Here is a 26,747-nt window from a genome sequence, read left to right on the forward strand (position 1 = left end):
TGGTCTCTTCTATCTGCCACTCCAAGCTAGAAGCCAGAGGGCAAGGTTGCCCATTGGCAACCTTGTGCTCAGCTATCTAGAGCACAGAAGAGTGTAGAAGATGGGCAAGTAGAGTTGGAGAAGGAAATGAAGAATATCTAGAATAAATGTTGCACAGGGGACATAACATCTCACTTACCCTTTACCATATCCTAATAAGAAACACATTACTAATATCTGCAGTTTATGCTTAGGAAAACTTAAATCCAGAAGGTCAAGGAACTTTTTACAAGAACACACAGGTAATAAGTGACAGCACCAATATTGAAATATAGGTCTTCTCAATCTAAAACTTTTTTTTTTCTTTTTTTAAAAAAAACTATATGAAGTTTCTCATAGGAAAGTGAGAGGGTTGGTGGGGGTCGGAAATAAAAGCCCAAGAAACGGGAGAAAAACAAGACTAGCGCACAAATTTAACTATATTTATCGAGCACTGGCCATGCCTCAGGCACTTGTTTAAGCTTTTTATATTCAGCATCCCATAGATCTTCTCAACTATATGGACTAAGTACTGGTATCCCTGTTTAGAGAGGAGGAAGCAGACCCTTAGAAGACTCAGTAAGTCAACAGGGTCACTCAGGCAGAAAGTAGTAGACTCAGAACTGGAACCTATGTAGATTCTAGAATTCATACTCCTAACAATTAAATTATAGAGAATGTGGAGGGGAAAAAAGAAAAAAAATGTCCTAGTGTCTGGCAAAATTGTCCCAAACTCTCAGGTATCCTAAATGCTTTTTCTTAATATAGTAAGATCACTCTTTTCTTTCTGTTTCTATTCTGTTCACTTTGCTATTTATGTGTAATAACATCGAAGGTGATGATGGTGGCAGAAAGAAGGACATAAATGCAACTTGGGCCATTTTTTTATTTTGGGAACAACTGTGCTTATCTGAAAGGCATATTCAAATCTGAATTCACCATATTCCCTCTTAAATGTATTCCTCTTTATAAATGCTCCCTCAATTAATGGCATAATCTACATTTTATTCTTACCAAAAACCTGGAACTTTCTCATGTTATTATATTGCTATTATTATTTACTAGATTCCTCTGAATGATTCTTTAAAATCACTTTCTATTATTCTGAAAGCACTGCATCCCTTTTTAGAATATTTGTTGCGCTTCTTTGAAATCGTTTAGTTATATATGTCTCTTATCAGGCACTGTATCTTTTGCAGCTACTTTTCAGTCCCCAGTATGATGCCTGGTACATAGTAGTGCTTCAATAAATGGTTTTTGAATGACCAAATGGAAATTGGGCCTCTGTGACTTCTCTGTGTAATAGAAAGTGTCTGACTGGCAGTGAACATATTGAGAAATGGATGTCTCAGATTTTCCAACCTTTCTCTCCTAGCAAAGGCCAGATAAGGCTGTGATAGCCTGACTTCCTTTTTGTTGCTTTTGATGTCTCACCTGATGTAAGCCCTGCTGTTTTTCAAATGTCAGACTGACTTGGAGTCAACCCTTTGATTTGCTATTTCGTGGGGTTTGCAGATCCTGAGTTAGGTGCATTTTGATTCTGTCTGTTTTTATTTCCATGAACTCTTCCAGAGGACATGGGTCAGGAAGACTTCAAGGTTAACTGATGACTAACTGGCATTTTCAACCAACAAGACTATATTTTTAAACTTGCAAATACATTGGACAGCTAGTCAAATGTTTTGGCACTTGTCCCTATTATTAGTAATGATTTAAAACCAGAGGTGTTGGCAAAGAATTCTTGAATTCAAGCTACCAAAGTAGAGTTTCTTTAAGGTCAATGAACATAAAGCAAAAGCCTTTTGCTTCCAATGGAGGTGTGCACAGCTTGCACTGAAGAAAGAAGCATGTGAGACTACACTCTCCAGGCTTTTAATGCTACTTAAAATGTCTTTTCTGCCACAGAGGTAGATGCATTCCAAATCTCTCTCTGTTTCTCTCTTTCCTACAATGATAATTTTCATTGGTGCTCAGCTTATCTTTTTGCTAGCCATCTTGCTGAGAAAAGAGCCCAGCCCCTCAGCACTGCCTGGGCACTGTAGCTTTTGTTTCTAGTGGATTGTTTTCTCTGATGGCAACCTCTTGTCTTGAACTGACATTCTGCCCTGCTCACTGCTCCCGGTGTCCTCTGTTATATCAACATCTGTAGCAGCTGCTGCTTCTTTGGCTGAAAAGTCTCAATGTTTGCCTTTAAAATGTCATTCCTTCACCTCTCTCGGCACTCAGACTTACTCATCAGTTTGTTTCCAGTTGTCCTCAAATGTGTTCAGAATAAATGATGCACAAAGGACAGTTTTAACATAGCAAAGCAGCTGTAGGCAAGGCATCTCCAGCTCACCGGGCTATTCTTTCATAATAAAATGTGTCACATTGTCATTTGAATGTGTCTCTGGCACAGAAGACACTGGCTGTGTATCTGCTGTGGCAATAACAACATGTTTAGTGGTTGCCAAGCAAAGAGGGAAAAAAGATTAAATGAAGAAGGTGTAGAAAGATCAGTTAATGTGAGTTGCCTTCCTTTGCTTTTTCCTAAATTTAACTTTAAAAACTGTTGTTTATAACTGACACATGATAATTTATTCATTTTATTTTATTATTTTATTTTATTTTTATTTTACTTTAAGTTCTGGGATACATGTGCAGAATGTGCAGGTTTGTTACATAGATATACATGTGCCATGGTGGTTTGCTGCACCTATCAACCTGTCACATGGGTTTTAAGCCCTGCATGCATTAGGTATTTGTCCTAATGCTCTCCCTCCCCTTGTCTCCCACTCGCTGACTGGCCCTGGTGTGTAATGTTCCCCTCCCTGTGATAATTTTACATGTTTATATGTTTTTTTTTACATGATAATTTTACATGTTTATGGGGTACAATGTGATGTTTTAATACCCCTGTATATTGTATAATAATTGAGTTTGGGTAGATAGCCTAGCCATCACTTCAAACATTTATAATTTCTTTGTGGTGATGACATTCAAGATCCTCTTTTTTGGCTGCCTTGGAAAATACAATACATTTTTATTAACTATAGTCACCCTACTATGTAATAGAACACTGGAATTTATTCTTCCTATCTAACTGTAACTTTGTACTCAATCACTCTTTCCTCCACACCTCCTAAGCCTCTGGTAATCACTCTTCTATAATCTCTACTTGCATGAGATCAACTTTTTAAGATTCCGTCTATTAGTGAGATCATGTGGTATTTGTTTTTCTGGCTTATTTCACTTAACATAATGTCCTCCAGGTTCATCCATGTTGCCACAGATGGAAGGATTTCATTCTTTTTAATGGTTAAACAGTATTCCATTGTGTATATAGACCACATTTGCTTTATCCTTTCTTCTTTTGAAGAATATTTGGTTCCATCTCTTGGCTATTGTGAGTAGTGCTGCAATAAACATGGGGGTACAGATCTCTCTTTGACGTGCTGATTTCATTTCCTTTGCGTATATACCCAGAAATGGGATTGCTGCATCATGTGGTAGTTCTATTTTTAATGTTTTCAGGAAGCCCTATTCTATTTTCCATAATAGCTATACTAATTTACACTCCCACAAAAATGTATAAGAGTTCTCCTTTCTCTGCATCCTTGCCAGCAATTTTTTTTTTTTTTGTCTTATCGTAGTAGCCCTTCTAACTTTGAGAAGTTGGAGTCTGATGTTCAAGGATAGGAAGCATCCAGCACAGGAGAAAGACATAGGCTGAGAGGCTAGGCCAGTCTCTCTTCTCACGTAGTAAGATGATATTACTATCTCACTGTGGGTTTGATTTGCATTTGCCTGATGATTAATGACGCTGAGCATTTTTATATGTGCTGGCCTTTTTATTCTTCTGAGAAACTTCTATTCAGATCATTTGCCCATTTTTAAATTAGATTATTAGTTGTTTCAGTTCCTTATATATTTTGGATATTAACCCCTAATTAGATGTATGACTTGGAAGTATTTTTTCCCATTCTGTAGGTTGTCTTTTCACTCTGTTGATGACTATTTTTGCTGTGCAGAAGCCTTTCAGTTTGATGTAATCCCATTTGTCTATATTTGCTTTTGTTGCCTGTGCTTTTGAAGTTGTATCCAAGAAATCCTTTTCCAGTCCCATATCACAAAGTGTTTCCTCTGTGTTTTCTTCCAGTAGCTTCTAGTAGTTGTAGTTTCGGTTCTTTCTCACTGTCCTCATTATCAAGTTGGCCTTAACCATGGCAAAAAGCTAGTAATTTATCTCTTGCCTGCCGATACCTTCACCATTTCTCTCCATGGCATGTTTGCACCTTAACCACATTGAAGGCTTGCTCAGACTTCTCAAGTTCAGTGTTTTACCATCTTGGAAATTAGAATATGGTAAGATCAATGGAAAAGTTTTTTAGTGAAATATCAATTACCATACAAATATGAGGTATTATCATGCAGTAAACATGCTGAAACCTCACTCAGAATTCAAACATGGTCTCTTCTTCGGGCATAAGAACAATGTAGATCAATTTATATTTTTTAAAGCATTAAGTTAACTTACGAAAATGACATTGCTACCTCACTGCTACTAGGGCATGATTTTGAATTATTTTTCTAGTGGCTAATTGAAGAGTAATATGGATACATTTCCACTGTGTTGTCTGCCTCTTTCATGATCTATTTGCCTCATGGTTAGCTAGGGTTAAGGGTTCAGTCTGTGGCCAAGAGTAGGGTGAAGCCTCATGACCCATTTAGGTTTTAAACCTATCACTTCAATGTCATAAAAAATAACTAACCACAAACATAGGCATTAGAAAGTCAAATTCCCATCCTGGCATGTTCAGTCTTAACTTTTGAGATCAAGGGAGTTGCAAAATAATAATTTTTTAAGCCTAAATCACTCCACAAAAGTTGTCTCATGCTCTTTGTTAATATGCTTCAAATAAGAAAACATCAGCCTGCCTTTTATTGCTATAGAGCAAACATTGTGTATTGCTATGTACTAAAAGCTTTACTTAAATGCCCTGTGTTAAATTGGTTATTCCCTACAAAGCTCTACGAAATAGCTATTATTCCAGTATTACAGATGGATAAACTGAGGCATATAGGGATTAAATAACATGATAAGTGGTAGAACTGGTATTTAAGCTGAAGCTGTAGCTGCAAAGACTATGACCACTATGCAATCCTGCTCTCCACCCCCAGTGATCTTGAGCTACTGCCATCTGCAACAACAAGCACAGACTTGCTTTCTCCTTTTATTTTTCCTTTTTTGTCATGATTCTATGTATTCATGGTCCAATTCAAATGTCAGCTCTCTCAATCACTTTGCCTGGGACCCTCACCCAAATAGTAATTATAATAGTTTATCAGTTTTCCAATAGTACTTTATTCTTTCTTTTATCTTGACACCATATACTAATGCAGATATTCATCTATGTCTCTTTCTTTCCTAGCAGGCTGGGAACAACAGAGTTGTTACATCTTATATTTCCAGAATCTATATAACATCTGGCCTATAGTAAGAACCCAATAATGGTTTATTACATTAAATTGAAATAAAATAGTTGATACTGGGCCTTAGTATGAATCTGAAACATAACTGAAACATATCTGAAACACAATTGTAACATATCTGAAAACTTCATTAAATGTTATTTCATTTTACTTTGCCAAATGCCAGTCTGGTTACAAGCTGACACAGTTATACCATAGAGTTTAAAGTTGAAAGCAAAATGATTTTGTGTCTTCCTTGATTATGGCTTCCTCAGTGAACTGTTATGAAAAAAGTCGATTGTATGTTTCCTGCTAGCCTTTTTCCCATGTGCATGGAGTGGGTCACATATGTCTTCTTCTCCATGGTGCTGGTATGCTTTGGACATGGACATCATCATGAGTAGTATCTGTCTCTCTAGCTATCCATCATCATCTCACATTAGACTTTAGTAAGTCCTCCCAAAGGCGTAGAAAAGAAAAAAAAAAAAAGCAACCCCATCTCCTTGAAGAGAAGATTTCATTTATGCTTGAGGATGTAATTGACAGTTACCCTGTATTGGTCAGTGATGGGCATTCAACTTCCTCTCTTTTAATCATTTTCCACATCCATTCCATCACCAAGATATGTCAGCAAAACCTTCATGATATATCTTAAACCTGACCAATTTTGTACTACTACCACCCTAGTCCCTCTCTTGTCTGAACTTATATTTGTTATAAAATAACTTTTCTAACTTGCCGTCTGGTTTTCATTCTTGGTGTCTATTCTCCACCTGCAACCACAGTGAGAACTTGAAATTGTAAATTAAAGCGTGTCACTCCTCTGTTTTCAAACCTCCATTGGCTTCCTTCCTCCCTCCCTCCCTCCCTTTCTTCCTTCCTTCCTTCCTCTCCTTCCTTCCTTTCTTCTTTCCTTTCTTTCCTTCCTTCTTTCCTTCCTTCCTTCCTTCCTTCCTTCTTTCCTTCCTCTCTGTCTTTCCTTCCTTCCTGCCTCTCTGTCTTTCCTTCCTTCCTTCCCTTCTTCCTTCCTTCCTTTCTTCCTTCCTCTCCTTCATTCCTTCATTCCTTCCTTCATTCTTTTAAAGCTTTCTTTTTTTTGAGATGGAGTCTTGCTCTGTCACCCAGGCTGGAGTGCAGTGGCACAGTCTTGGCTCACTGCAACCTCCACCTCCCAGGTTCAAGCAGTTCTGCCTCAGCCTCCTTAATAGCTGGAATTATAGGCAAGTGCCACCATGCCCGGCTAATTTTATATTTTTAGTAGAGATAGGGTTTCACCATGTTGGCCAGGCTGGTCTTGAATTCCTGACCTCAGGTGATCCACCCGCCTTGGCCTCTCAAAATGTTGGGATTACAGGTGTGAGCCACTGCCCCTGGCCTCAACCTCCATTGGCTTTCATCACACTTAGAATAATGTCCAAAGTCATTACCATAGCTCTACATGACTTGACCCTGGCTGTCCCTTCAAACTCACTTTCTACCACTCTACTACTTGCTCACACCACGAAACATAAACTGGCTTCTCTGATGTTCCTAGAACTTGTCAAAGACATTCTTAACCCAGGGCCTTTGTACCTGCCATTCGGACCCTCTGCCTGAAATACTCTTGCCCTGCATATTCAGTGTTCGCTTCTGTTTAATTTGTCCCTGTGCCAGAAAGTAGCTTGTCTAAAAATATTTCTCTCAGACTTACTCTATTCCCTTACTTACTTTATCTTTCTTCACAGTATTTTGATTTGTTTATTATGTGTTTTCTACTAGAATGTTAATGCTCTGAGATCAAGGACTGCTTTGTTCATAATTTTATTCCTAGCAGATACATATGGTACATAGTAGATAGTCAATAAATATGTGTTGAATAAGTGCAATTTAATTTAGTTCTAGACCTAACATATGGGCTCTTAATAGCATCTTTGCTTAAGTGTTGGAAAATTTGAGTTACTCAATTTCAACAACTACTAGTAACCTTTCAGGAAAATTGTTGCAAATATTTAGTTCTTTAGTTTTTGAAGAATGTTACCGATATAGGAATAAAACAAGATTTACAGACAGAGCAATGGAGAGAATAATTGGAAAAGAGAAAGATGGAGTTCTTATTGTTTTCAACAATTTAAAGTGTGAATACTGTGTTGAACCGCTTTGAGTATAAAGATCCATGGAAACCTTGTTAATATGACTGATAAAAATGATAGGAATAGGTATTTAGATCTTTTTAAGCCTCAGTTAGTAGTCAGTAGATTTGAGGTAATGCTTTAGACTTTAAACTTTGCCAAGGTTTGCCAAATTTGCAATCCTTTTGGAAAATGTTATCTGAGCCTGGCTGGGTACCTGGGAAAGATTTATGGAAGGAGTTGAACGTTACAAATAGGAGGAGGAATTCATTGCATTCTTTGTGGGTTGCAGTTGAAGCATACTGGAAGTTACAAGCCTCTGTGTCTTTCACTTTGGATACTTGGCTGCATTTAAACTCCATAAGCAAAAATTTGTATAAGAGTAGCATCAGCTGATAAAGCCTAGACTCACATAGCTCAAACCTTTAGTTTGAATGACTCAATTGCACTGTTACTCAGTGACTTTCTAAAGGAAACTATTTAATATGCTTAGTATATCATAATACTTCCCATGTCATCTATTTTAAAACACAGCTCATATATAAGTTGACAGCATCCCACAGCTCTGACCCCAGTGGTGGTGCTGACAATAGCTGGGCAATTCACTGAAAACCACAAGATACATTTTGCACTGTGGATTTGATAATGGGTTGTATGTAGCCTTTCACTATTGGAGAAACAGAGTTACATAATTTTGGAGAAGTAAGAGACTTTACGTGGCATCTACTCAGACTCTTGCTCTTTACAATTACCAGAAACTAGTCCCCAAGCAGGGACGTGGAAACCCATTTTCATCAGCAAATGAGCTGGCCATAGAGCTGAAACTGGAACATGGTCTTCTGATTGCTAGTCCAGAGATCTTTTATGTTGGTGGGGTTGGGGAGAATACTTTATTGTAAGTTTCACCAGTGTGGGAGGCATAATTTTGGCCCCCATGGCCTTCATCTCTTGATGTTATATCTATAAATATGGTTTCTCACATGCGGAATGGGACTTTCCAGATGTAAGTAAGGTTACTAATCAGCTGACATTATCATAGAGAAATTATCCTGGATTATCTGGTTGCAACCAATGTAATCACATAAACTCTTAAAAGGAGAGAAGAGAATAGCAAGATAGGAAGTAGAAGAAGGACCAGACATGCCACTGACAGCTTAGAAATGGAGAGTTCAGGAGCCAGGGAATGTGGTCAGCCATGAGAAACTTCAACCAATAGCCAACAAGGAAATGGAAACCTTAGTCCCACAGCCACGTGGAACTAAACCTGCCAACAACTTGAATGAGCCTTGAAGTGGATCTTTCCCAGAGCCTCCATAAGAGAATGTAGTCTCAATAATACCTTGATTTCAATTTCAGAATTCAGCTGAATCATGAAAGAACCAATGGGTGTTGTTTTAAGCCACTAAGTTTTTGGTATTTATTTTTTTACAGCAGCAATAGAAAAAGGAAGTAACCAATTTGTTAAAATGCTTCTCCCATCTTTTCTTAACCTTTGACAAGTGTCCTTACAAGAGTGACAACATTTCCTTCCCTACATAGGGAAATGTTTATGAAAATATCAAATTGCATTATAACCTTCACCCATGCACTAACAGGGCTTCACCCATCTGGGGAAAGTGTCCTTCAGATCTTTCTGGAGGTCTCCAGTGGGATGGATTACTTATGTCCTCTCACCACTTGCCCCTTTCTCTCCTTCTCTGGCCCCTCTTGCCCATTTCCAGTGCTTAGTCAATGTCCCAGTACATCATGAGGTGACTGACATGCAAGATAAGGGAGATGCTGCAGGATGCTCCCCAAGCTTTGAATTCCAAGGAGCAGGAGCCTGGTTGGTTCTGCTTCTGCACAGAGGCAGGGAGAACAGCCTTCCCTGTCTCAGAGCCACTCATAGTCACTGGGCTCCAAAGCAGCTCTCCTGGTGCTTGGGGGCCTCATGAGGTCTTTTCTGCTTTCTGTGAAGAACCTCACGAGATTCCTTCATTGCCTTCCACTTTGTAGCATCTCTTTCTAGAAGGAGAATGAAAACCACTTTATAAGACATGATATAGGAATACTGCCCTCCTCTTTCCCTTGGCTCCTCACCCACTGAAACATCTCTTCTCTCAGTTGTAAAACAAAAACTCTCACCTACTCTAATGAATACAAGCCAGAGAGTAGGCATGAGTGTATGTGTGTTTGTGTGTGTGTGTAATCACTAGTGGTAACGAGCACAAATGTTCCCTATACATCTATGAATATGAGTCATTGCCACCTGATTAAAATAAATCAGACAACCTTTACAGTCTCTCCCAATATATATTGATAATAGGCATTGTAGTGGGCTGAAGGGTGTTCCTCAAAAAGATATGTCCACCTGCCAATCACCAGAACCTGTGAACATTGCTTTATAAGGCAAAAAGATGTAATTAAGTTAAAGATTTTGAGAGGAGGAGTTTGTCCTGGATTATTTGGTGGGCCCCAGATCCAATGGCAAGTGTTCTTATAAGAGTGAGGCAGAGTGGGGAATTTGACAGACACACCAGGTGGAAGACAGACAGAAGAGGAGGCAACATGGCCTTGGAGGCAGAGATTGAAGTGATCCACCCTCAAGCCAAAAAAAATGCCTGGAGACAGCAGAAACTGGAAGACAGAAGTACATGATTCTCCCCAGGTGTCTCTGACTGGAGGGAGTGCAGTCCCCCTGAGACCTTGATTTCAGACTCCTGGCCTCCAGTATGATGAGAAAATAAATTTCTCTTGTCTTAAGCCAAGGTTACAGTAATTTGTTATGGCAGCTGCAGAATACCAATATAGACAACACACTGTTAGCTTTTAAAATTGTGTAAAACACACAAAACTCCATCTGTTTTAGACACTTGTTTGTAAACAGAGGAACTTTACTACATGCAAATTAGTGTTAACACTATCAGAAGTTGTACTTACAAGATTAGGTGTAAGTATTTGTCAATGAGATCGCTCCCCTTAAAAGCCTGTAACGTTGTTGTACTGGGTGTTGCTAATCAATTTATAGTATTGAAAGCTTACTCTGAGTAGATCAAATCAATATGCCAGAAACCATAAGGGAGGGGGAAACAGTGAATACAATGAAATAGTAATAGTAATAATAATGATAATATCTGGCACTATTCTAAGTGCTTTGCATATAATACATTTCACCTTTACAACATCCCTGTGAGGCTGGAACTTTTATTATCCCACTGTACAGCACACCAAGTCACTGAGAGGTTAGGCAAATTGCCCAGGGTCCTAGAGATGGTAAGTGGCAGAGCTGAGATTCAGTTTGTACTCATTTGACTGCCACTAACCTTGGGTGATGGAGAGAAGTAGACCTCAGAGGATAGAGAAACTTTCAATTGCTGTCATGCCCACCTACGAATAAACTTCAAAAAAGTCACCACCATCTGATAATGTACTTCCTTTGTAGGATAATTTCTGCAGAGTGTGTCCAGATTCTTAGCAGACCTGTGATAATATTAATACCTTGTTCTAAGTGTTCAGTTTTCTCCTTAGGGCTGGGTTCACTCGTGGAGGACTGATGAGAGAGTGGGAGAATATTGCACCTAAGCTCTGTTTTTTCTTTCCTGTAATTTAGATATATGCAGATCTCAAAGTCTCTGACAATCAAGGCTCTGTTTCTACATAGGGCTCATGGGAAAGAATCACACACCCAGGACAAGATCCTTTTCACTGGAAGGATCACTCGTCGGGGAGGCGAAGGGGGAAAGACATGGTAATGCCTGTTTGTTTGACTTCTCCCAGACCCTTCTTTGGAGCACTTTGGAATTTCTTGGCTCGGCTGCCCCATCACAGGCAGATGTTTGAAGCTCTTGTGCTCCATGAAGGTGAAAGAAGCAGACAACCGCCTCTTTTGTTTCTCTTTGTTAAGTGTTTTTTTTTTCTGACAGTCTCACTCTGTTGCCCAGGCTAGAGTACAGTGGTAAGATCTTGGCTCACTGCAACCTCTACCTCCCAGGTTCAAGGGATTCTCTTGCCTCAGCCTCGCGAATAGCTGGGATTACAGGTGCATGCCACTATGTCTAGCTAATTTTTGTATTTTTAGTAGAGATGGGATTTCGCCATGTTAGCCAGGCTGGTCTCGAACTCCTAACCTTAGGTGATCCTCCCACCTTGGCCTCCCAAAGTTCTGGGATTATAGGTGTGAGCCACTGCACCTGGCCTCTTACTTCTTTTTTTCACCAAGCTGATGGACAAGAGGCTGTGAACTTTGATATACCAAAGAATCATGGGGTTTGTGAGGGTTGAAACTGCAGCAAACAGATGCCTTCTTTATAGCTGGAGAGGCTGTGAGCAGAGACTGTCTTGTGGGCAAGAACTCGGGATGTGTGAGACAGTGTGCCAAAACAGTTAACAGAAATTATGAAGCAATTTCGATTTATGTTGCAGCAAAAAGAAGAAGGAACAGAGGAAATTGAACTTCCAGTGAGGTCTGATAATTAAACTCAGGCATACTGACAGGGTAGCTGAACACAACAGATAAATAACTACTTTCCGGTAATTATAAGGCAGGATGGTAACATATTAGACAAGCTGGCTTGCTCGGTATTTTCAAGGCTGACATTTCGATTCTAGGGGATATTTGGATCTGTGCTAACAGATTTCTTTCTTTTTCCATACTTGCTTTTCCTTTTGCACTCCCCATTGCTTGCTGAAAATAAAATGTGATTTTAAAGTGCCACTGTTCAGCATGTTTCATGCGTCTGCTTCACCTCACATAGCCGACCTCAAAACCCACTGCTGCTGGACACAGTTGCTGAAGTGGTGTCTGCTTTTCTAAACACTGTAATTATTTAAAACATTTTAATCAGATGTCCCCTATTAGAAGAATATGGTGCAAATCACATAGTCCATTTACAATCCTTCCTTGGCCATAGACTGCTAAAGCTTTTAACAAATCATTTCATAGCACAAACACTTCTTTTCACAAAAAGGAAATGGAGGCAATGGGTTCTTGTCTAAGATGCACTGTTTTCAACAGAAATAAAGCAGACACTTCAGTCAAGGGAACAAAACCATTCTCTTTTGTGAATAGGGATCACACTCAGACATCCAATTTTCCTTCTGTCTTTGAGAATAATGTTACAATACTTTTAAAAGGGGAATTTACATAATAGAATACAGATGTTGCCCTTTTCCATGTGATGTGTAGACTGTAGATTGTATGGTATATAGACTTGATTTTCAGGCAGAAGTTTTAAAATGAGTGTTTTTTTCATTGTCTGTCCTATAATCAAACCATCTCATGAAGAATGAAGATCTGTCCCTGTGGGTCTCTAGCCTCAAGGATCTGCTGTGTCGTGACTCAAATTCCAGATGGTGTAGGTTTACTTTGTTGACCCAAACCCCATGTTTTCTTTCTTTTTTTCCCTTTTAATTTAAAAAAACTGTATCATAATTTATTAATTGCTCTTGGGGAATGAACTTCCAATGCCCATCTTGTGGGCTGGCAGGGAGAAATTTCCCAGTTCTGTTTGAGCGAGCTGTCCACTCCACTTGGCACTTGAACAGGCTAAAACGGAATGTCTTTTGTTGTAAACACCTAATTTGTTCATTTTGAACTGTCTGAGTAACTAGATCAAAGACCAGTGTCAAATGCCCAAAGCAGTGTTTGTCAGCAGTGGACTTTTTATTCTTCTTGTTCTATAGCAACTGAAAGGGAAAAAGACTCGTACTGTATTTCCACAAAAGCGTAGGGAAGCTCGCGTTGGCAGCCTCTTGCGACAGAATGAATACATGCTACTGAGTACAGACCATTTGTCTCCTGATTACAACAGACCCCAGGGGAACTGGTGTTGGCTTTGAATTCCACCTCTCTTTTACTGAGCGCCTCCTCGCCGTGATAGTTCCACCCCCAATCCTCACAGCACAGAGCGCCAGGGACTCAGATCTCTTCTCTGCTGTGGGTTTTAGTCGGCTTTCTAAATTCAAACAGGGCCCTCTTGTTTGAAATGTGTTGACTTGTCTTGAACAGTAACATAGATTTTTAAACTATTCTCATTTGGAATTCAGCGATGGCCATAATGAATGCCTTTAGTGCTCCTGTGCATTTCATATGCATGATAACAAGGGCTTCGGTGTAGAGGAAGGAAGCAGAGAATGACGACCTAAAAAGTCACCCAGTTCCTAATATTAAAAATGGTACAAAAATGGTAGAGCATATGATGGTCTTACTAGTTATGTGTGAACCTACCGGATCATTTTTCCCATTGATTTATAAGGGCTCACGTTGTTTTTCTCCCTACAGTATTGTTGTTTGGAAATGGACGAGAATGTGTCTTTATCATGCTAAGAGTACAGCTTTATTATTAGGCAGTCTTGAGGGCTGCTGGGATGCATTCTCCTTAATTACACCTATTTTCACTGATATTCCCTAAGAACTGCTCTGCTCATATTTCCATTGGAAGGCCAAGTTCAGCCTGAAAGGTTCACTTCCTACTTAACAGCAGTTGCAGTCATTAACATTTTTTTTCTTGTTCAGTTTTGCTTTATTGTTCATTTCCTTTAAAGGAAAGTAGATGATAAAACATTCGTGAAAGTTTCCTCTATTTCAGATTATCTGAATTTATTTTACACGTTCGTCTCTGTTTTTTCTTATATTCTTATTCACTTTATTTTCCACCTTTGCAGTTATTTTTTCTTATATTAAGAAAGAGGAAAGAAGCGAGCTGTCATTTGGCAGTCTCTTTTCCATTATGTTTGCACTGCTGGGAAACGCTGGAACAAAGGCATTCAAAGTGTTACTGAATGGGGATCAGCATTTAGTCCTGCTGGTGAGGCTGCAATCAGTCTGACTAGGATGAAAATGCGTGCTTTTCAACACTGGTTGGAGATGCTTGTATTTATCTTTGGAATGCATGCCTGGTCCATGCAGTCATGTGATGTGTTTTTGCCATGTCCTTATGTGTCCCAGCTTTTTCTGTGGTAGAATGGAAGAAATGGAATGTGACCCATTAACCCTTAGTCGGTATGAAGTAGTCCAACAGATACTTCTCAAACACAGAGTCCCTGCTCATGTCAAAGTCAATTTCTAAAACACGTTTTCATCCGGGATTTAGTTCCTGTCCTGTTCTAGCCAGATGTGCATGTGGAGAAGCTAGCTATGCCACTTTTGCTGACACATTGGTAGTGAACAGTTCTGGGGTCATAAATAGCAATAATGGGATGAACCAAACAGGCAGTAGGTGTCCTCAGGCCTGGAAAAGGCATAGGAGGTTAGGGTGGTTATTGAAGTCACACTATTTATGTCTCCCATATGCCAATTAAGATATGGAGCATTTCTACCACCCCCAAAATTGTATTGTGCCATTTCACAGTCAGTTTCATCCCCAGCCTACAAGTATCCCTGTAGATTAATTTTTCTGTGAACACATTTTCTTTTGAATTACCAGACCATGTCATATAATGTATATGGCACATCAGAAAAACAGATAGTACTGCTTTTGGACTTGAGGTCTTAGGTCTAATTTATATTAACACTTGAATTCATCTGACAATATCAAATGTAATCTCTGTGTGTTAAAGATTTGTTGCAAACTGTTCTTTAATTTTCCCCCCTAAACTATTTAGTACTAATGACAATTCCTGAAAAATAAAGAAACTCAGTGGATGTTATAAGTATTTGGTTTATAAACTACTAAGCAAAGGTCTTTCAAGTTAAAGTTTGAAATGGGCACAAAGGCTCCAAGGGTCCTTAGAATAAAAGTTTCATAGCACAGTTGCAACTCTTTTAAAAGCCTCTTTGAGGCTGAGTGCGTTTACGCCTGTAATCCCAGCAATTTGGGAGGCTGAGATGGGCAGATCATTTGAGGTCAGGAGTTCGAGACCAGCCTGGCCAACGTGGTGAAACCCTGTTTCTACTATAAATACAAAAAAAATTAGCTGGGTGTGGTGGTGTATGCCTGTAATCCCAGCTACTCAGGAGGCTGAGGCAGAGAATTGCTTGAAGCTGGGAGACAGAGGATGCAGTGAGCCGAGATCACGCCACTGCATGCCAGCCTGGGCAACAGAGTGAGACTCCATCTCAAAAGAAAAAGAAAAAACAATAACAAAACAACAATAGCAAAATAAAAAAAAAATCCACCTCTTTGAGAGCTTGTTTGAAGTTTCTAGCAGGGGAGGGTAGCTACTCGTATACCCTTGATGGAAGGCCGGCCCTCCTCTATGAGGGATGGTTATCCTCTTTGACTGAGCATGCAGCTTCGGGAGGGATGCACAAGGAGCAGTGAGGAAGGAAGGGGACACCCGCCTAGCCCGCCAGATCAGCCAAATCAACCCTGGCGATCAGTGGGGTGACGTGTCACAGCCAGATCACCCTCACATCCATTAACTCTTTTAAAAACCTCTTTGGATTAGCTAAAACTCTCCTTCTCTCTGTAGAACACAGTGACTAATGTCCATCATTCTCTCTCTGCAATAATCCAGCTAGTGGGCTGTTCTCAGGGGGGTTGTGCATTTGCCTCACCTGTTGAATTGGTGCCTACCAAGCATTTATTATGTTTATACTACACAAGTTTTACTTCCTGTTGTTATTATTTAATTTAATAAATATTACACCAAGTGGCAAAATATGAATGTCAGGAAAACAGTTTTGGGTTTCTCTGGAGAGAAATTTATGTCAAGGAAAGACAAAGTTTTTTTTTTTTTTTTTTTTTTTTTTTAAGAAACCCCCAAAACTTGCTATCAAATTAAGTGGATAAGACAACTATAAAAAAAAAAAAAGAGGAAATAATGTCTCTTTAAATTCTAAGACATCTAAAGAAACAATCGGAATTCAAAGCTGATGCGTCATGGAAGTTGTCTGTCTGTCTGTCTTCTCTTTCTTTCTTTCTTTCTTTTCTCTCTCTTTCTCTCTCTCTCTTTCTTTCCTTCCTTTCTTTCTTTCTTTCTTTTTTTTTTTTCCGGTTCTCCCTTTGTCGCCCAGGCTGGAGTGCTGCAGTGTCATAATCATGGGTTACTGCAACCTTTGCCTCCCAGGCTCAGATGATTCTTCCACCTCAGCCTCCCAAGTAGCTGGGACTACAGGCATGCAGCACCACACCTGGCTAATTTTTGTATTTTTGGTAGAGACGGGGTTTCACCATGTTGCCCAGGCTGGTCTTGAACTCCTGGCCTCAAGCAATCAGCCCACCTTGGCCTCCCAAAGTGCTGGGACTACAGGCGTGAGTCACTGTGCCTGGCCTGTTTATTTCTATTTAATAAACAACTATCTGGCACTTTCAGTGAGCCAGTGCTGTTCTAAGGATTTTTCATCCTCCTAACTACTGTGTATGGTAGGTAATATCCCATTTGACATATAAGGAAACTGAGGCACAGAGCAGCTATGCAACTTCCTGAAAGTCACACAGCTAGCAAGTGGCAGAGCTGAGATTCAGAACACAGGAGCTTTGTCCAGAGCCTCTTTCCTTCCCACTGTCCTATCCTGCCTCTTTTTATCCACACAGTTTATGGAACTGTCCAACTAGCACATCTACTTGCGAGGTGGGGAAGGCTGTGGTCCTTCATCAAAAGACTAAAAATAAATGAATGTCTAAACCAAATTTACACTTTAGTTAAGCTAAAATGCTTACCTTTCTTCCTTTTTAAAAATTATTTCAATAGTTTTTGGGGAACAGGTGGTGTTTGGTTACATGGATAAGTTCTTTAGTGGTGATTTCTGAGATTTTGGTGCACCCATCACCCGAGCAGTGTACACTATACCCAGTGTGTAGTCCTTCATATCTCACCCCCTCCCCACCCTTGCCCCCAAGTCCCCAAGTCCATTAGATTATTACGCCTTTGTGTACTCATAGCTTAGCTCACACTTATAAGTGAGAACCTATGATGTTTGGTTTTTCATTTCTGAATTACTTCACTTAGAATAATGAATGGTCTCCAACTCCATCTAGGTTGCTACAAATGCTGTTATTTCATTCCTTCTTGGGGCTGAGCAGTACTACTTTTTCATGGGAATTTTTTTTTTTTTTTTTTTTCTTGCTGGTTTGTCAGAGTTCCTTGTAGATTCTGGATACCAGTCCTTTGTGGATGCATAGTTAGCAAAGATTTTCTTCTATTCTGTGGGTCGTCTGTTTACTCTGCTGATTTTATTTTGCTGTGCAGAAGCTTTTAAGGTTGGTTAAGTCCCACCTATTTGTCTTTGTTTATGCTGCATTTGCTTTGGGTTCTTGGTCATTAACTCTGCCTGAGTCAATGTCTAGAAGAGTTTTTCCAATGTTATCTTCGAGAATTTTTATGGTTTCAGGTCTTATATTTCAGTCTTTGATCCACCTTGTGTTGATTTTTGCATCTGGTGACAGATGAGGATTCAGTTTCATCCTTCTACATGTGGCTTGCCAATTATGCCAGCACCATTTGTTGAATAGGGTATCCTTTCTCCACTTTATGTTTTTGTTTGCTTTGTCAAAGATCTATTTGCTATAAGTATTTGGCTTTATTTCTGGATTCTCTGTTTTGTTTCATTGGTCTAGATGCCTACTTTTATACCAGTACCATGCTGTTTGGTAACTATGGCCTTGTGGTATAGTTTCATGTTGGTTAATGTGATGCCTCCAGATTGTTCTTTTTGCTTAGTCTTGCTTTGGCTATGTGGGCTCTTTTTTTGGTTTTATATGGATTTTAGGATTGTTTTTTCTAGTTCTGTGCAGAATGATGATGGTATTTTGATAGGGATTGCATTAAATTTGTAGATTGCTTTTGGCAGTATGGTCATTTTCACAATATTGATTCTACCCATCCATGAGCATGGGATGTGTTTCCATTTGTTTGTGTCATCTATGACTTCTTCCAGCAGTGTTTTGTAGTTTTCCTTGTAGAGATCTTGCACCTCCTTGGTAAGGTACATTCCTAAGTATTTTATTTTTCTTGGAGCTGTGGTAAAAGGGGTTGAGTTATTGATTTGATTCTCACCTTGGTCGTTGGTGGTGTATAGCAGTGCTACTGATTTGTATATGTTGATTTTGTAAAGTGGGCATCCTTGTCTTGTTCCAATTCTCAGCAGATATGCTTTCAAGTTTTCCCCATTCGGTATAATGCTGGCTGTGGGTTTGTCATAGATGGCTTTTATTACTTTAAGATATGTCCCTTTTATGCTGATTTTGCTGAGGGTTTTAATCATAAAGTGACGCTGGATTTTGTCAAATGCTTTTTCTGCACCTGTTGAGATGATTATATGATTTTTCTTTTTACTTCTCTTTATATAGTGTATCACATTTATTGACTTGCATATGTTAAACCATCCCTGCATCCCTGGTATGAAACCCACTTGATCATGGTGTATTATTATTTTTTAATATGCTATTAGATTCTGTTACCTAGTATTTTGTTGAGGATTTTTCCATCTATATTTGTGAGGGATATTGGTCTGTAGTTTTCTTTTATGTTATGTCCTTTCCTGGCTTTGGTATTAAGGTGATACTCGCTTCATAGAATGACTTAGGGAGGATTTTCTCTTCCTCTATCTTTTGAAATAGTTTCAGTAGAAATTGGTACCAATTCCTCTTTGAATGTTTAATAGAATTCAGCTGTGAATCCATCTGGTCTTGGACCTATTTGTTGGCAATGTTTTTATTACTGTTCCAATCTCGCTATTTGTTATTGGTCTGTTCTGAGTTTCTGTTTCTTCCTGGTTTAATCTAGGAGGGTTGTATATTTCCAGTGGTTCATCCATCTCCTCTAGGTTTTCTAGTTTGTGTGCAAAAAGGTATTCATAGTAGTCCTGAATGATCTTTTGTTTCTGTGGTATCAGTTGTAATATCTCATTTCATTTCTAATTGAGCTTATTTGGATTCTCTCTCTTCTTGTTTAATTATTGATTTAACAGCTTTTTGTTTCATTATCTTTTGTATTTTTTTTTTGCTTCAGTTTCATTTAGTTCTGCTCTGATCTTTGTTATTTCTTTTCTTTTGCTGGGTTTGTGTTTGATTTGTTCTTGTTTCTTTACTTCATTGAGATGTGAGCTTAGATTACCTATTTGTGCTCTTTCAGGCTTTTGATGTAGGCATTTAATGCTATGAACTTTCTTCTTAGCACTGCTTTTGCTGTATCCCAGAGGTTTTGATAGGTTGTGTCATTATTATCATTCAGTTCAAAGAATTTTTAAATTTTCATCTTGATTTCATTGTTGCCCCAAAGATCATTCAGGAGCCAATTATTTAATATCCATGTATTTGTATAGTTTTGAGGATTCCTTTTGTAGTTAATTTTCAGTTTTATTCCACTGTGGTCTGAGAGAGTGCTTGATATAACTTCAGTTATCTTCAATTTATTGAGACTTTTTTGTGGCCTATCATATGGTGTATCTTGGAGAATGATCTAGGTGATGATGAATAGAATGTATATTCTACAGTTGTTGGGTAGAATGTTCTGTAAATATCTGTTAAGTCCAATTGTTCTATTTTATGGTTTAAGTCCATTGTTTCTTTGTTGACTTTTTGTCTTGATGACCTGTCTAGTGTTGTCAATGCAGTATTGAAATCCCCCACTATTATTGTGTTGCCATCTACCTCATTCCTTAGGTTTAGTAGTAATTGTTTTATAAATTTGGGAGCTTCACTCTTAGGTGTGTATATATTTGGGATATTTTCCTGTTGGACTAATCCTTTTATAATTGTATAATGTTCTTCTTTGTCCTTTTTCACTGTTGTTGCATTAAAGTCCATTTTGTCTCATATAAGAATAGCTACTCCACCTCACTTTTGGTTTCCATTTGCATGAAATATCTTTCTCCATCCCTTTACCTTAAGTCTATGTGAGTCCTTACACGTTAGGTGAGTCCCTTGAAGATAGCAGATACTTGGTTGGTAGAATTTATCCACTCTGCCATTCTGTATCTTTTAAGTGGGGCATTTAGGTCATTTACATTCAATATTACTACTGAGATAGGAGGTACTGTTCTATTCATGCTAGTTATTGCCTGAACATCATTTTTTTTTTCCGTTGTGTTACTGTTTCATAGGCCCTGTGAAATTTATGCTTTGAGGATGTCCTATTTTGATGTATTTCCAGGTTTTGTTTCAAGATTTAGTACCTCTTTTAGCATTGCTTGTAGTGCTGGCCTGGTAGTGGCAAAGTCTCTCAGCATTTGTTTGTCTGAAAAAGACTTTATCTCTCCTTCATGTGTGAAGTGTAGTTTTTCTGGATACAAAATTCTTGGCTGGCCATTATTTTGTTTGAGGAGGCTAAAGATTGGACTCCAATCCCTTCTGGCTTGAGGGTTTCTATTGAGAAATCTGCTGTTAATCAGATAAGTTTTCCTTTAGAAGTTACCTTTTGCCTCACAGATCTTATGATTCTTTCCTTTGTCTTGACTTTAGATAACCTGATGACTGTGTGCCCAGGTGATGATCTTTTTGTGGTGAATTTCCCGGGTATTCTTTGAGCTTCTGGTATTTGGATGTCTAGATCTCTAGCAAGCCCAGGGAAGTTTTCCTTGATTATTTCCTCAAATAAGTTTTCCGAACTTGTAGATATTTCTTTTTCTTCCTCATGAACACCAATTATTCTTATGTTTGGTCATTTAACATAATCTCAGATTTATGGAGGCTTTGTTCATTTTTTAAAAATTTGGTTTTCTTTGTCTGTGTTGGATTGGGTTAATTCAAAAGGCTTGTCTTCGAGCTCTGAAGTTCTTTCTTCCACTTGTTTGATTATATTGTTAAATTTTCCAGTGTATTTTGTATTTCTCTAAGTGTGTCTTTCATTTCTGGAAGTTGTGATTGTCTTTTCTTTATATCTATTTCTCTAAAGACTTTTTCAATCATATCCTATATTGTTTTTTGAAGTCCTTTAAGTTGATTTTCACCTTTCTCTAGTAATTCCTTGAGTAGCTTAATAAGCCTGCTGAATTCTTCATCTGGCAATTCAGAGAGTTCTTCTTGGTTTAGCTAGTGTGATCTTTTGGGGTGTTATAGAACCTTTTTTTTTCATGTTATCAGAATTACTTTTCTGGTTCCTTCTCAATTGGGTAGACTGTTTCAATGGAAAGATTTGGAACTCAAGGGCTGCTGTTCAGATTTTTATGTCCTAAGTGGTGATCCCTTAATGTGGCGCTCTCTCCCTTCCCCTAGGGATGGTGCTTCCTGAGAGCTGGACTGCAGTGGTCGTTATTGTGCTTCTGAGTCTACCCACCCTGTGGGGCTACTGGGCTCTGGATTGTTGCTGCAGAATGTCTGCAAAGAATCCTGTTATATGATTCACATTTGGATCTCCCAGCCATGGATACCAGCACCTAGTCCAGTGGAGGTGGCAGGGGAGTGAAGCTGACTTTTTGGAATTCCTTGGTTGTAGTTTTGTTCAGTGTGCTGGTTTTTCTCAAATGCTGGTTATGCTAGCAGTCAAATTGTCACATGGACAGACTCAGGACCTCTGATAAGCCAGGATGTTGCAGGCAGTGAAATTAGCTGTTGTTTTCTCCTTCGCAGGGGCAGGGTTGTTCTTGTATGAGTTGCTGTAATGGCTTGAGTTGATTGGCCTCCAGCCAGGAGGTGGTGCTTTCAAGAGAGCACCAGCTGTGGTAGTAGAAAGGAGATACAAGCTTACCCTATGTTGGCTAGAGTAAGTATTTGGGTTTCTCAGGTGATGGGCAGGGCCATATAGCTCCCAAGAGTTTATGTCTTTTGTCTTTGTCTACCAGGGCAGTAAACCATCAGGTTGGGGCAGGGTTAGGTGGGTCTGAACAAAAACTCACCTTAGGCAGGGCTTGCTGTGGCCACTGTGGGGGATGGGAGGTGCTTCTCAGGCCAATGAAGTTATGTTCCAAAGGGGTTATAGCTGCTTCTGCTGCATCATACAGGTCACCAGGGATGTGTAGGAAAGCCAGCAGCGACAGGCCTCACCCTTCTCCCACACAGCCAGCAAGGCCAGTCTTTCTCCTGCTGTGCCCCACCAGGAAGCTGTGCAGGGCTGAAATCTTGCCCCAGGCTACAAGCTTCCCCACTAAGAAAGCAAGTAGGGCTCTCAGGCCTCTCCCCTCCCTAACTTCCCACACTGTCAGCTGTGGCTTCTGCACTCCTATCTGCACTTCCCATTCACTCCCCTGGATGCTGCTTAGAAAAATTTGTGCTCAGTCAAAAATTATTAAAGCTCAGCTAGAAGTTTCCTTCACTCTGTGGCCCCTCCCCTGTTCTGCTGGCTTCCTCCCCAAGGGCTGCTGTGAGATAAAGCCAGGCATGGCTTCCCTGGGCTTGAGCTCAGGACCAGGAGTGCCTACAGGGCTCTTCCCGCTGCTTCTTCTACTTTCATATTTTGCTTGGCTCCCTGAATCTGTTTCAGCTGTAGGTAAGGTTACATCTTTCTCTCATGATCTGGATTTTTAGGTTCCCCAGTGGGGATGTGTGCTCAGAGGCAGACTTTTCCCCCTCTTCACGCTTTGAGAACTCACGGTTTTTCAGCTGTCTTGAAGTTTGCAGCAGCAAGCCTCTTCTTTCAAAGGGTCTGTGAATTCTTTCAGTTTTCCTGTTATGTTCCTGCTGTAGTTCTTGGAGCAAAGGTTCATGATGTGAGTCCCCACATACTGTTCTATTTGTCCAAGTGGGAGCTGCACATTAGTCCTGTCTCCTATCTGCCATTTTCCTCTCTTCCTTTTTGAATACCAGCTTTAACTCATTCTTATGTACTGATCTAATTCTGTTGGATAAGTGAGCTTCTACTCTACAAATAATGGCTCAATATCTTCCTTTACCATCAAGTTTTTTAAAAGCACCTCTGTTTATTAAATTTGTTAGCAAGGCCAGTGTTATCTACAAAATAAAAAAATTTGGATTGGATAATTTATCAGACCATTTTTAACTCATATGTTTTGTGGTCACATATGTTTAGCTTCTGGGTGGCTTTGTTAGCTTTACTTTGTTTTATGAGCACAGATGTACATACCATTGACTTTGCTCATCCATTTCATAATTGGAAAACAGAGAAACAGGTAAGTTAAATAGACCCAAACCATCTCCACTATTGGCAAACCAACTGTTGATAAGTCATTTTCTCCTGTGAAGGAGAAAAATCTCCTTTTTATTCTTATTTTTTTTTTAATTAAGGAGTAATTTATATACAGTGAAATGCTCAGATCTTAAGAAAACAGTTCCATGAGTTTTGTAAATATATACACCCATGTAACCTATACTTCAATTAAAATATATGTATCATTTTTATCACCTTAGAAAGTACTTTTGTGCCCATCTAGTCAATTTCCATTCCACCATACAGGCAACCAATTTTCTGATTTTTTCCTATTGATGAGTTTTTTTCTAAATACATTTGTTTTTAAATTGCCATGCAATATTGTACAGAACATCAGAAAAACAAATAGTATTGCTTTTGGAGTTGAAGATTTACGTCTAATTTTATAATGCTTGGATTCATCTAACAATATAAAATTTAATTACTAGTCAAATAATACTATGCCAATTTCATTCATCTGTTGAATATTGATTTTTAAAACATCTTCTGAGAGAGGAAAACATGAGTCCAAAGGCCTTGGGTTTCCACGGTTTTTCACAAGGTTTGTATGAATTTCCGTAAATAATGGAATTTCTCATGCTCGCTCTCTCTCTCTCTCTCTCTCTCTCTCTCGTTCCTCATATGCAAATTGAGAAAATCAGACTAATGGCTTCTAAGAAAGGCATCTTACAGATTTAACACTCTTTGATGCTGTATTGTTTCCTCAGAGCACTACATCTAAAACACATTATAAATCCAAAATAAGTTATTACTTTTTTAATATCCTTTGAATTATGTGGATGTTTATGTGGTTGTTGTAGAATGTGATACCTATGAAAGAAAAAAAATAATTTCACAGTCCCTTGTTCAGTTGGTATCCATTTATCTATGTTTTTAATGCTATTGCATGCCTTTAAAAAATAATGGGTGTTCTGGACATCTATTGTTGTGTAAGAAACTTCTCCAAAACTTGATGGCATCAAACAATAATTTATTACTATCTCAGTTCTGTGGGTTGACCGGATTCAGCAGGGCAGTTTTCACTAGGGATTTCTTATGTGGTTGCCATGAAATAGCAGCTAGAGGTGGCCGAATCTAGAGTAATCTGAAGGTGTCTTCATTCATAGGTCTTGGGTTGGGGCTTGGCATGGCTGGAATAGCTGGAAAAAGTTGGATATTTGTTTGTCATCATGCAGCTTCCCCACATGGCTCATTGATCTTCCTCATGGCATGGGGATTTCAAAATGCTTAGACTTTTCTTTTTCCTTTTTTTTTTTTTTTTAAACATAGTGGCTAGCTTTTCCCCAGAGTGAGTGATGTTAGCTAGAGAGACAGAATCCTGCTGCTAGGCTTCTGTGGGTCTAGCCTACGAAGGAGCCTAGTCATGAAGTATATCTTATCACCATCTCAACATTTCATTTATAATTTAGTAACTACACCTACCCTGATACAAAAGGATGGGAATTAGACTTCACTCCTGGATAGAAGGCCGGGCGCCATGGCTTACGCCTGTAATCCTAGCACTTTGGGAGGCTGAGGCGGGCAGATCACAAAGTCAGGAGTTCAAGGTCAGCCTGGCCAGCATGGTGAAACCGCATCTCTACTAAAAATACAAAAATTATCTGGGCATGGTGGTGCGTGCCTGTAATCCCAGCTACTTGGGAGGCTGAGGCAGGAGAATTGCTTGAACCTGTGAGGCAGAGGTTGCAGTGAGATGAGATTGCACCACTGCACTCTAGCCTGGGTGACAAGAGCAAGACTGTCTCAAAAAAAAAAAAAAAAAAATTGCAGTCATCTCTAATCTAACATAAAGAAGTTTATATTTTTAGATCTGTAGCCCGAGTCTCTCTCTTTTGTATGCTTAACAAACTTTAATGTATAATTAATCATTTAATAGTTAACTCATCTATAAGTCAAAAGCTCTCATAATTTTTAATTATGGAATCTTGACCAAATTTTAAACTTGGACTTTTTATCTGTAAAACATGTCCTCTCTCCCTTTCAAAAGGATTATATGAGTCAGATGTGATAACATATGTAAAAGTATAAAACTATGAAAATCATGGAAAATGTAAGTTACCATCTTGGTTATTATTAAAATAATTTTGACTCCATTTTTTTCCCTGCAAAACAGTGAAACAAAATAAATGTCTTCTTAAAGTAGTTGAATTTCCCAAGTCGGTTCTAGATACATCACCTTTTTCCTTTGCCATGAACGGCCATTCTCGCAGAGCCCTTTCCTGAACTCTGTACTTAAAATGGCCTCTGAGGCCAGGTTCAGTGACTCACCCCTGTAATCCAAGCACTTTGGGAGGCTGAGGCAGAAGGATCACTTGAGGCCAGAAGTTCAAGATCAACCTGACAACCTGAGCAACATAGTGAGACCCCATCTCTAAAAATTTTTTTTTTGAAAAAGTAGCCAGGTGTGGTGGCATGAGTCTGTAGTTTCAGCTACTTGGGAGGCTGAGGTGGGAGGATGGCTTGAGCCCCGGAGGTTGAGGCTTCAGTGAGCCATGATCATGCCACTGCACTCGAGCCTCGTGACAGTACAAGAGCCATTCTCAAAAAAAAAAAAAAAAAAAAATTAAAATAGCTTCTGACGATTGAGCTTACCATACTTTTAAAAAATAACACTAACTCTAATCTCCACCTGAAAAAATATTGCATATTCATTCATCTACCTATTTGTTTTCCATCTTTTCTAGAACATGAGAGCCTGTGGACAGAGACTTAGAGTTTCCTCAGTGCTGATAAGAAACTGGCAATTACCAGACAATTAACAAACATTTTTGAATAAATGAATGACTGAATAAATGACTGGTGTTATTACTGTTGACCCGTCTGGCATCCTAGTTTTGAAGTTTCTTTCCCTTTATAGCTCTTACAGCTTTCACTTACTTTTGCCTTCAACAATATATTATAGTTCATCTTGAAACTAGTCACTTCCTAGAGTGACTCCTTTTCTCAGTCTTCCCTGTCTAATTTTGGCCTCTTACAGCTATGATAAAACGTTGGCAATCCTTTTTGTGGCGTGTCTCTGAAATATATCTCATTCTTTCCATTTTTACTACCATTGTCTCAGGCCGGGGATTTATCATAATCTCTTATCTAAATTGTTACAAAAATACCCTAGGTAGTTTTCTTCTTCACTGTTTTCTAAAGCATTAGCATCCTAAAACGTTGATTTTTGTAATATTATTTTGCTCTTCACAAAACTTTGGGTGGTTT

At 39.0% G+C, this 26,747-nt stretch overlaps 2 long non-coding RNA genes across 2 annotated transcripts in view; both read left to right on the forward strand.

Moving 5' to 3' along the window:
• LOC134761494 (uncharacterized) overlaps window positions 1-26,747 on the forward strand; it is a 200,231-nt gene that overhangs the window by 9,897 nt on the left and 163,587 nt on the right. The gene's annotated exons all lie outside the window — the stretch shown is intronic.
• On the forward strand, window positions 642-26,358 carry LOC103890708 (uncharacterized). The gene is made up of 3 exons (XR_008525483.2): window positions 642-758; window positions 11,167-11,304; window positions 26,225-26,358. It is a non-coding gene; the product is annotated as an uncharacterized LOC103890708 (long non-coding RNA).

The sequence above is a fragment of the Pongo abelii genome, chromosome 4, assembly GCF_028885655.2.
Source record: "Pongo abelii isolate AG06213 chromosome 4, NHGRI_mPonAbe1-v2.0_pri, whole genome shotgun sequence".
In the NCBI taxonomy this organism is placed as follows: Eukaryota; Metazoa; Chordata; class Mammalia; order Primates; family Hominidae; genus Pongo; species Pongo abelii.